This window comes from Falco rusticolus, chromosome 5 (assembly GCF_015220075.1).
Source record: "Falco rusticolus isolate bFalRus1 chromosome 5, bFalRus1.pri, whole genome shotgun sequence".
Classification (NCBI taxonomy): Eukaryota; Metazoa; Chordata; class Aves; order Falconiformes; family Falconidae; genus Falco; species Falco rusticolus.
The window spans coordinates 37,503,408-37,513,601 of record NC_051191.1 but is presented as its reverse complement, the minus strand read 5'-3'; the positions used below and the strand labels follow the sequence as shown (position 1 = coordinate 37,513,601).

The 10,194-nt window shown below is 38.7% G+C and overlaps 1 protein-coding gene across 2 annotated transcripts in view; it reads left to right on the top strand.

Annotated features, from left to right (window-relative positions):
- The window catches only part of SRGAP1 (SLIT-ROBO Rho GTPase activating protein 1), a 150,424-nt gene that overhangs the window by 32,310 nt on the left and 107,920 nt on the right, over positions 1-10,194 (top strand). The window lies entirely within an intron of this gene.

Below are 10,194 nucleotides of genomic sequence, written 5' to 3'. Positions count from 1 at the left end.
TTAAATAAGGCAGAATGTAAAGGCACTTCTAAACAAAATGTGTGGGGTTTTTCCTCTCCCTATCTCTCCCTACACCCCCAGCTTCTCCTTGGATAACTGTTTGAACAAACCTACTTACTACTGGAACTGGGTAGTTAAAGAGGGAACTTGATCTGTTTTGTTTTGAGTTTGCTATAAAACCTATTGAGTTGCGTAAAGAAAAAGTAGCATAGCTTTTAAAAATATATTTTACTCAGAACACAAGGTATCACAAGTTTTTGAAGTGTCAACAACTTAAAAATACTGTGTATCTTGCAGCATAACATACATAAATCAAAGTAATAATGTCTTCTATCTTTTTACCTAAAAGGAAGTATTGTTCACCTTTGGTTTTCATATCGTACTGCATGCTGTACTCTGGGTGAGGATAGTCGCATATGTTGTTCAGTTTGAGCAAGACTGTACGTGTGTTGATCCAGCAGGAATACTTTGGCAGCTGGGGGTAAGTCCTAGAAGTACTTCATTGAGAGGAATAGAGTTTTCTTGGCTCTTACAAAGGCCTTCCTAGTTGTGGCATCATTTGCATGCTTCCTGTTTCTCTGGTCCCCAAAGGAACCACACTTCTATTCATCAGGTTAATTTCCTCTTCTGAAGAATATTTATGAATTTGCACAGCACAACCAAAACTAAAATCCAGTATATATGGGTCTGCTGTGCACTGCTTATCTCAGCCTACAGATTCTTTTACTTGCCAGTCAGCATAGTAATGCAGCTTAATTCCAGTAACACGTTTTACCTGGTGTGTAGGAAAACACCTAGTGCATTTATAATGTGTTTTTCTGAACCTTTCAATTTAACTAAAACTTAGCTAAGAGGACACAAGCAGCCTGTGTTTCAATTTATGGCTCCTGGGCTTCTGCCTGACAATTCTTTTGAAATTCTGCAAGCAATGGTAGGCACAGCTTGGCATACTCTTATCTGAATTACAATTTGACTTGAGTGTAATTTTTTGTAGCTATGTACGAAGATAGGTACAGAGCATAACTATCATGCTGCCTTTAAGGAAGTAAAAGTAGTTTTAAAGTGACAATTTGCCATTAGCAATAGTCTGATAAGGTTCCAAAGTTGATAAAACCAAAAGGGAGATATCTAAAGCTACACAGCAAGTGCAGGCCTGTTTATCCTACTGACTTAGAGGGAAATTGTACTATATATTGCTTACCACATGCGCTAAATTTATGTCAGTGAGACCTCAGTGCCCATTACCCTGGTCATTGGTCTTTCTTTCATTGCTGCTTAATGAATGAGTTGCAAAGAATAGCTTTGCATCTGCAGGTTGTCAGTGAAACATTGGGTTGCATTTTAACATGATGGCCTTCCTGTGTGGCATTTTGGTTGCCCAGAGACAGTAACCACACTTCCTTTTGATACCTAATTTAAATACATACATACTTTTGTGTGTATATATATATCTGTGAGATATATAGTATGAGGATGCCATTTTAAACATATGGTGGTCTTTGACTATGTTTGTGGTAACCCAGAAAACCAGTTAAAAAAAAAAATATCTAGTGTACTTGAGAATCGTACTGTAAGCCTGCTGTATCAGCACTTTCCTGACACTATTTGTCTGGATGCATGCTGAAGGCTGCATGCCCGAAGGCTGTGAAGGGGAAGGTGGGAGGTTTGCTGACCTTTCTGGGTATCAGACAGACTGTTACTGAGCGATAGTGTTTAGTGCTTGCTGTGAAGATGCTGAATGGCAGATACTGAAGATTATTCCAGTTCACCTTTCTTTGTATTTTTTCCCTCACTTGTTTGAAGACAAAAGAAATTTGGGTGGAAGCCCAAGAAGCCAGTCTGACAGTGACTTGTTTGCTTGCTTGTTAAACAGTTTATCACTCTTGCCCATCTGGGAAAGGTGCACTAGCACAGTTATCTGCAAAGGAAAGAAACACTTATCAATAGAACAGACACAGTGGAAAGAAGACAGTAAATATTCTAAATGTCACTTTAAGCCTTTTCAGTTTGAAAATATAAAATAATTGCTGTTACTTTTCAGTGGCAATGATTGTTTCATGTTGTCTGTAAACAGAAAGATTCATCAATAAACATGTCGGTCTACTAGCAACTGCATTTGTGTTTTGTGCAGGTACTTACATATGATAAATGGAAGACAAGAAAATATCCCTGTATTAGTGTATAGGGAGTAGTAAGGATATATTGCCAGAGTTAAAACTGGAGAATATTTGTAGAATAATAGATGAAGCAAGGAGAGAGGAATCATTTTGTGTATCCACCATAACTTGTGTGTTGTGCACATGCAGAATAGGAGAAGTTGCACTGCTGAACAAACCTTTGAGGTGGAAGTACCTAATAAGGATTTCAGGACTTATTTGGGTTAATACTTTGTATTTTTGTTGCACTTGTACTGAGACTTTATTGCTGTTAGCAATTAAAACAATTGCTAATCTCCCTAGAGTCACTAGTTTTGGTTTAAGTAGATAGGATCATCATCTTTTACCAATTTCCAGTTTAACCATTGGAATTACCCCAGTATATTCTGCAAGGTCTTCCACACACACACACTTTGGTAAGTAACAGACAGCAGGTGCAGCTGGTCACAGATCTTACCAGATTTGGCTGTCTGGTCAGATTGATGATGTTATTTTGAAGCAGTGACATGGAGTGAAGTGTTCCCTGTGCCTCTTCAGAGAGCTGATGCCTGTCAGGTGCCTAAACATCTTTGGCAAGCTGGAGTCACAAAGTACCTGTGGGCTCCCTGGAGAAGACAAAATCATAATATATATTCAGGGAGGACTGCATCTTCTGGTAGATTGCTTATTTAAGAGAGATGCAAAACTTTCTTCTATAAGTGCTCTGTGTAATTTTATCAAAGTAATCCCCAGCGTCCACAGCCTGCACCTTTTACTTTCTTTTCTGGACCAGGTGGAGGCTAGGTTGCAGACCGCAATTAGTCATGACAGATCATGCTGTGGTTTCTTCTATCCCAGGGGGAACAATTTCCCTGCTGACACCACCGAAATGTTAACTAAGGCTCTCCCATCATGTGCTGGGGAAAGACACCTGCGTTTCAGTAGATGGTAATTACAAGCAACTTCCAGTTGTATGCCCAGCTGCACCTCCTGCCATGGCTACCAGGTATCTGGGTACAGGAATGCCTACAAACTATAGAACTTAACACTTGTTTCTCCGGAAGGTTTTCCCTAGTGGAGGAATAATACCTAAAGCACTGCTACTCTAGCCAAAAAATTAAAGGTATCCAGGGAAGAAAATACACTATCGTTACACAAGTGTTCATTTTGATTCATAATCTGTGATTTTTTGCTACATTAACTAAACAGCTGCAGCAATATTTAAGTAACTTTGAAGAACAGAAGTCACAGAAGCTCTTTCAATATCACATTGGGTTACTTTTCATATATTGACCTATAGCAGCTTTTAACGTCTTCTAGCCTTGGATTCTTTTTGTCTGGCTTTCAGATAAAGTGAAGCTTCTCAGGATAGTCCACACCTCAATTTTTGGGACAGCCTTGCTCTCATTTCTTTCAGACAGAACTTCAACCTAGACTGTGTCATGCTTGGTGACCAATCTTAACAATAGACTTTTGAATATCATTTTCTTTTGCCTGTCTTTCTTTCAAGGAAGAGTTAGAAGTTTGAATCCTCTTTTGAAGTGAATGTCTGAAGTGTGTGTATCTCAGTTCAGGGAGCTGTTTCTGAGCCTCAGATACAGCCCCTGCAAACTCCCTTCTGTTTCACAGTGGAAGGCAAACATCTTTGTCCTGGCACTGGGAAGCAGCAGAACTACATTTGCATGATACTGTGTTAGAACAAATAACTCTTGCTTCCCCTCCCAACCTAAAGATTTGGAAAAATAAATCAATGCAAACAAATACACACTTTGGTATGATGTCTCTTCTACACTAAAAAGTATAAAAAGATTATCTGGGAAGAACAGATAGGAGAGTTACCAGTTGTATCAAACTGCAAAGTTTCTTTCTAACTCACAGTCTCCTTTAAACAGAGCACGTAAAACCAGGTTAATCAAACCAAGACCCAGTCTGCTTCTATCCAAATGTCAAACCCTTAAAGCTAATGCTGATGGATTTGAGTGTCTGGATTTCGGTTAGGATACATTCACAGTGAGTATCCCAGAAGTTGTAATATTGGTTTGTATGTCATGATAAGAGTAGGTTACACCATTAGGGTAATGGCTTTGTGCTTTAAGGAAAGTGAAACTGGATAGCATTAATAAGCCAAATGTATCAACAAGTGACTCAGTCCATGTGGATAGAAATTAAGTGAATATATAGAAATATCCTGGCAATATACTGGCCGTTATGACACAGCGCGGTGGATAACAGGTGTTAATGATGCAGGATACAGACAAAGAGGAGGATTGCTGTGAGGCTAGAAAACAATAATGACCAGAGACTTCAGTTACCTCTACATACACAAAGGAGAAGTCACAAAAGATATGATGTAGAAATAATGGTCAAGTATAAATGACTTTCTTAGAGAACCCACAAGAAAAAATCTGATTTTGTCCTGGTGCTTCATTCACAATTTATATACTGAAGAGTTGTAACAGACAATGTAATTATTTTAATTCAGTTTTCTCATTAAAAATGAAAAGGCCTTAAAAAAACCCTCTTACTTCCCACTATAATGTTTCAGAAAGGAAGTAGATAAAAATGAGGAAACAATCAAAAGCATATTAAAAGGAGCAGCTGAAAGGGCAAATACATAATACAATATGGATTAAACCATGGGTTAACCTATTAAACCATGTGTATGGTTTAATACATTGTCTTTAAGTGTTCCAAGCTACATATCAGAAAGAGTCTGCTATATAAATAACATTGTATATGGTTGTAGTAACTCTTTATCTCAGAAAGAAGGTAGCATAACTAAAAATGTACAGGAGGTGGTCAGAAGTATGGAACCACTTTGGTGCAAAGGTGATTCTATATAGCCTGGGCAGAAATGGCTGGGGAGAGAAAGGGGAAGTTGTGTGTGACTAAAGTCAGCAAAATAATGAAGGTCATGGAGAAGATGACTAGGAATGACTGAAGTAGTGACATTCTGGAACACATTCTTCCTGGAGATCGTGAGTACAGAGGATGCATAGGATTGGGAAGGAATTAGACAGTTATTAGCCCTCCTTAGAAGTGTCCAGTGTGAATGGTGGTGATCTCTAACTTGGGAAGCAACTGCCAACTTGCAAGTTCTTCAGCCACCAGTGGTCAAAGATTGGAATCACATACAGGAGCCAGTCTGCATTTCCTGTTTCTCCACTTACCCTGGCTTTTGTTAGAGATAATGTACAGGGCTGCACAGGCTTTTGGACTGAGTTGTTAGGGCTGTTCTTCTATTTTTATGTAATGTTTACAATGTTGAGTTTCATACAGATAACCTTGGTTCCTGCAGCCTGTGGGCATGAAGCGTTACAATTCATAGGCTAAAATGACTAGCTGATGGAAAATTCTTTCTCAAGAAACTTTTCATGAAGTGTTAAGTAGGTGGGAATATCTTCTGACTGACAACTGAAAAAATTGCCTCCGTACCCTATGAATAGGATATAGTTATGTGTGCTGTGTTTAATTCCTTGCTAAGAAGAGAATATTTAGTTCAAGGATAAAACCAAGTATTGGGAACGCTAGAAAGCCTTGTTCTATGAAAAATGTCACTGACTCAAAGTTCACAAATTGTCTGAAAATATTGCTTTATAATAGAAATGTGCATATCAAATAACCATATTTAACAGTCTCTTTGTTTTTCACACAGTTCTTTACAGAACTCTTTGTATTCTCTTAGGGAGGTTTCAATGTCTTCCTGATCCAGGCAAATTGTATGTACAACAATATTGAGTATTTTTATTTTGAGAATTATTTTTCTTGTTTCCAAATGAGTTTAGCATATGATTTTGTTTATTTGAAAAAAAATTTCTGACTTGTCTAAAGGACTGTGTACAATGCAAAGAAGAGTTCAGTTAAGTTTTCTTTAACTAATTGTGTAGCAAAATTATTATTCAGAAGTAGATGTACATGAAGAAGAACATGTACATTTGCTTTGCTGGTGAAGATGCAGATTATATTTTCAGTGCCTGTATAGAATCGTGCTATGATTTAGATGGGGAGGCTCATCTGGAGGGCATCTAGACCAGCCCCTCCAAGCAGCCCCTTAGATGAAGTTGCCCAGGGCCATTTCCACTTGAGATTTGCGTATGTCCAAGGATGGAGATTCCACTACCTCTCTAGGCAACCTGTTCCCTTGTTTAACCACCATCACAGAGCAAACTTTTTCCTTACAGCTAATAAGAATTTCTTGTCATGCAGTTGTGTCTACTGGCTCTCCCTCTGTCACTCTGCACCTCTGAGAATAGCATGGTCTGTCTTCTGTAATGCCTTCCCATTAGGTAGCTGAGAACAGGACTTCCCCTGTGTTTTAGTCAATGATTAAATGTGGAAAAACATTCAAGTTGCCATTTTGTTTTCCTGTGGCAATTGTAATATGGAAGTCTTTTGCCTCAAAAGTCCTTTGTCAGCTGTATTTTCTAATTATAAGATTTTTTTTGTCTTCCTTTTTAAGGCAGTGTAGTCCAGTTGAAGTTGTCCATTAGATGGTAGTGGAAGGTATAAAGCACTTGAATTACATCTTCCTGAGAATTACAATTCCATTTTGAATCCAGGTATTTTCAGCTTGAATTGTTTTGTTCTTTCAGGCTCTCTTCCAACAAAATATCAAAATCTTGTCTGCGTAAAGCAATGTTTTATAGGAAAAACTAGAGTTTTGCCATTCAATACAAAATTTGGTTTTGACTTGATTTTGCTAGAAAGCTTTGAAGCAGATGGTTAATACATCTAATACATCTGGATGCATTTCTACTGCTGCCAGAGGAATTGTGCTGTAGTGATTTCTGAAGATGATGGCCTTATCATGTTTTCCAAGACCTCTGGAAGTTCATCTTTGTATAAGTAGTAGCGGTTTCTGATGTTCCAGCCAATTTTGATTTGGTTGGAACTTTTGACTCTTTTTAATAACCAAGTAATTTTTCTTTACTACTACACAAAGAAGCATAAAATGGATGTAGGTTTTGTGTGCTTTTCAAATACTAAATTTGAACTTGCTTTGGAATATCCAGAAAACAAAACAAAAAGGCAGGAGGAGTTGCTATACTGAACCATGGTGGTTGATTCTGTTATAGTGATGCCAACAGGTTTAACTGCTCAAAATATACCACGCATAAGCAGGCACGCTGTGGTACTTTTGACAACAGGACCTTACTTACCTTGGTATTGAACAAGCTAGTTTTACTTTCTAAGGTTTATAAAGAAGCATTTTGTTGGTTGGAGGCTTATATGATTTAAAGCATACGAAATGCTTGTATTTTCAAATTAGTAAAAAGGAAAGAGAATTGAATATGGTTTATATTGGCCTCTCAAACAGTGTAACTCAACTTGTTCAGATGCATGAAATGCAGTGAGATTCTTAGGGCCCAATGTTTGAAGCTAATGAACATAGCCCCATGGCTTTCATTTAGTTAGCATCACACCTTGATGTGTTTGACCTGGTTTGAGCCTTTTAGAGGGACAAGGCACCTTCACCTTCTCAAGCTCATTCCTTGGAGAGCAAGCTTTGAAAAAAACTTTTCATCTTGGAAGGTTTTAAAATAGCTCATTGTGGCAGGCAGAGGCAAACCCCATCTGGTGCTTGGGCTTGGATCCCCAAGGGAATTAAAATAAAAATGAGAAGAATTTTGCAACTTATTTTTTAGGGGTAACAACATTGATAAACGTTAATACAGTGAAGGTTAGAAGGACTGTGTGAAAGCACTAAAAATTTCTTTTTAAGTATTTCTCATGAAACACACTGAAAGTGCTCATAGCAACTATCACCAGGGAGACCAGTGAAATCCTGAAAGATCTTAAGGTCAGATGTGAATACCAGGAGACATTCCATCTCAATTAACTGGCCTTTGGATTGAGCAGTCCCTTTCCCCCCTATTTCAACATTTTTTTAAATGGCTGAAGAACAACATGCTGTAGAATAAAGTAATTCTTCATTGCTGAAAAAAGTTACAGACAGTATTACATAAGGCTTGCGTGGGGTTGGCGTCGTAATGATCTCAAACCTCAGGGTAAGCTGTCAGGATATGAAATGGCTGTGAAAAGCAGTTGTGATGGGCATACACTTAATGCATATTAGGCATAAGTCCACAGTGTAACAGCTTGCAGCTTCTTTACTTTTGTAGCGTATAAATGGTCACCTCCTGCAGGTGCTGCTTTTTTTTTCTTTTTTTTTTAACTTAACAGGGAATTTTAGGTAACATCGACAAATGTCTGTTTTGGGTACTATGACAGAGTTGTTAAATGCACAGCTTGGAGACATTCCAGAGGATGTGTTATTTGTGTTTGTTTTATTTTTAGCTTGTAAATTGGGAGGAAGTATTTCACAATACTGTTACAAATATTAAGTAAAAAAGGATACTGGAAATTCAAAATGTTGAACTGGCAAATCCTGGGACAATTGTTCCATAATTTTTGAAAGGGTGACTGCTATATCCAAATGTCCTGTTTCTCTAGAAGCAGTTAAATAATGGGTATGACATCCTTGGTGGCAGTCAAGAGATTTTCTATTTGTTCTTATTTTCTTACAGTGCTCTCTTGAAAGAGAATACCTTTTCATCTACTTCATACCGCTCAGTAGCCTCCTTTTTTTAAAGTTTACTTTGCTGAGTCCAGGACTTTACTCTATTGCATTATGCTAAGTCTTAATGTATATTGCTGGCTTGAGGTTTATATGTAACTTTTGCCAATTTTATACTTGGGTTCTGGGAAACACGCACTGGTGTATGTCACACCTTGGCTCACTCTCCAGCCAGTCACCATCCTTCACTTGTCTGACACATCTTCTGTTTTGTGGCCTTTTTATTGCTGCTTTTTAAAATGAGAGCAATAAATAGGCCATCCAGCGTAAGAAGTAGAGATAGCTGTTTTCTGCTATCGATTAACTTACGCATGACCACACTTTTTAATTTGTGTGGCTAAACAAAAAAGAAGCAGCCAAGCCAGCAGCTCATTTCTTATGTAACATTTCCAAATGAGTCTCTTTGGGCTGCAGCCTGGGTTGGTCGGTCAGGCTTGTATTGATGAAACTTAGTGGTAGTAGAAAGATGCAGCAGCTGTTAGTGTTCTAACTGGCTTCACTGGTCTGTGGCCTGATGAGCTCTGGGTAAAACAAATGGTTAGAAAAGTCATTGGGATTTGTTCTGGAGTAAGGGCCTCCTTTACGTTCTGGAATAAATTAGATCTCGCTGTAGTGACTGCTATATTTAAGTTTTTGCTAAGAGGGTCTTCAAGGTGAGCTATGCTGCTGTTAGCAAGCAGGGTGTGAGGTTGCAGACTGCGCTATGTGAATGCCAATGCACTTATGCTGCTGCCTGCCTGCTTCCCCAATATATGCCTCAACAAGCTGACAGGGTTTTCAAGTTCCTGGGAAGCAGTCACCGAGCAGCTCTGCTGGCTGCAGCCCAGCCAAACCCATGGCAGTCACAGGGCTTCAGTGGGGACAGAGTGCTTTGTGCAGAGGTGACCTGTCCAGGAGAAGCCAGCCCATGCAGGAACAGTGGCAAGGTTGCAAAGAGGGTGGCAGAGGGTGCAAAAGTCTGTGTAGAAGCAGGTGACTGCCCGTGCTGTGTTCTTAGAGGGCTGGAACAGACCTGCTTTCCTTGGGATGACGGTTGTAAGAAGAAGAAAGCAACAAAAGAAAGCAGAATGCATTCTTACAGAATGGACCAGATCAAATGTCTTAGCATTGTATCACTTGCCCAGTGTCAGGATGAGGTGCAACACTAGCGAGAAAGAAGTACCTGTTTTAAGAACTACGCCTGGTGATGCCTATGGTTGCAGGGAAAATACCAAAGAATTTATGGCTTTTTCCACAGATTTCATGCTTATACTCCTAAATTGTTCATCTTTGGTATACAAAAAAAATAAGTGTAGTTCAGAGCTGTCAATGTTTTCAGGGATATTTGAGTTTTAAATCAGCAAACTATCCCTAATATTTTAAGTGTTGCCTTAAAATTCATAATTCTGTGGCTTTCAGATGCTGCTGGCATCATCCTAGTTGTGTTACATGATATCCCTACTTGCTTTTGTGCTGATCTTAGTTTCAGCTTAGAACAAGGCT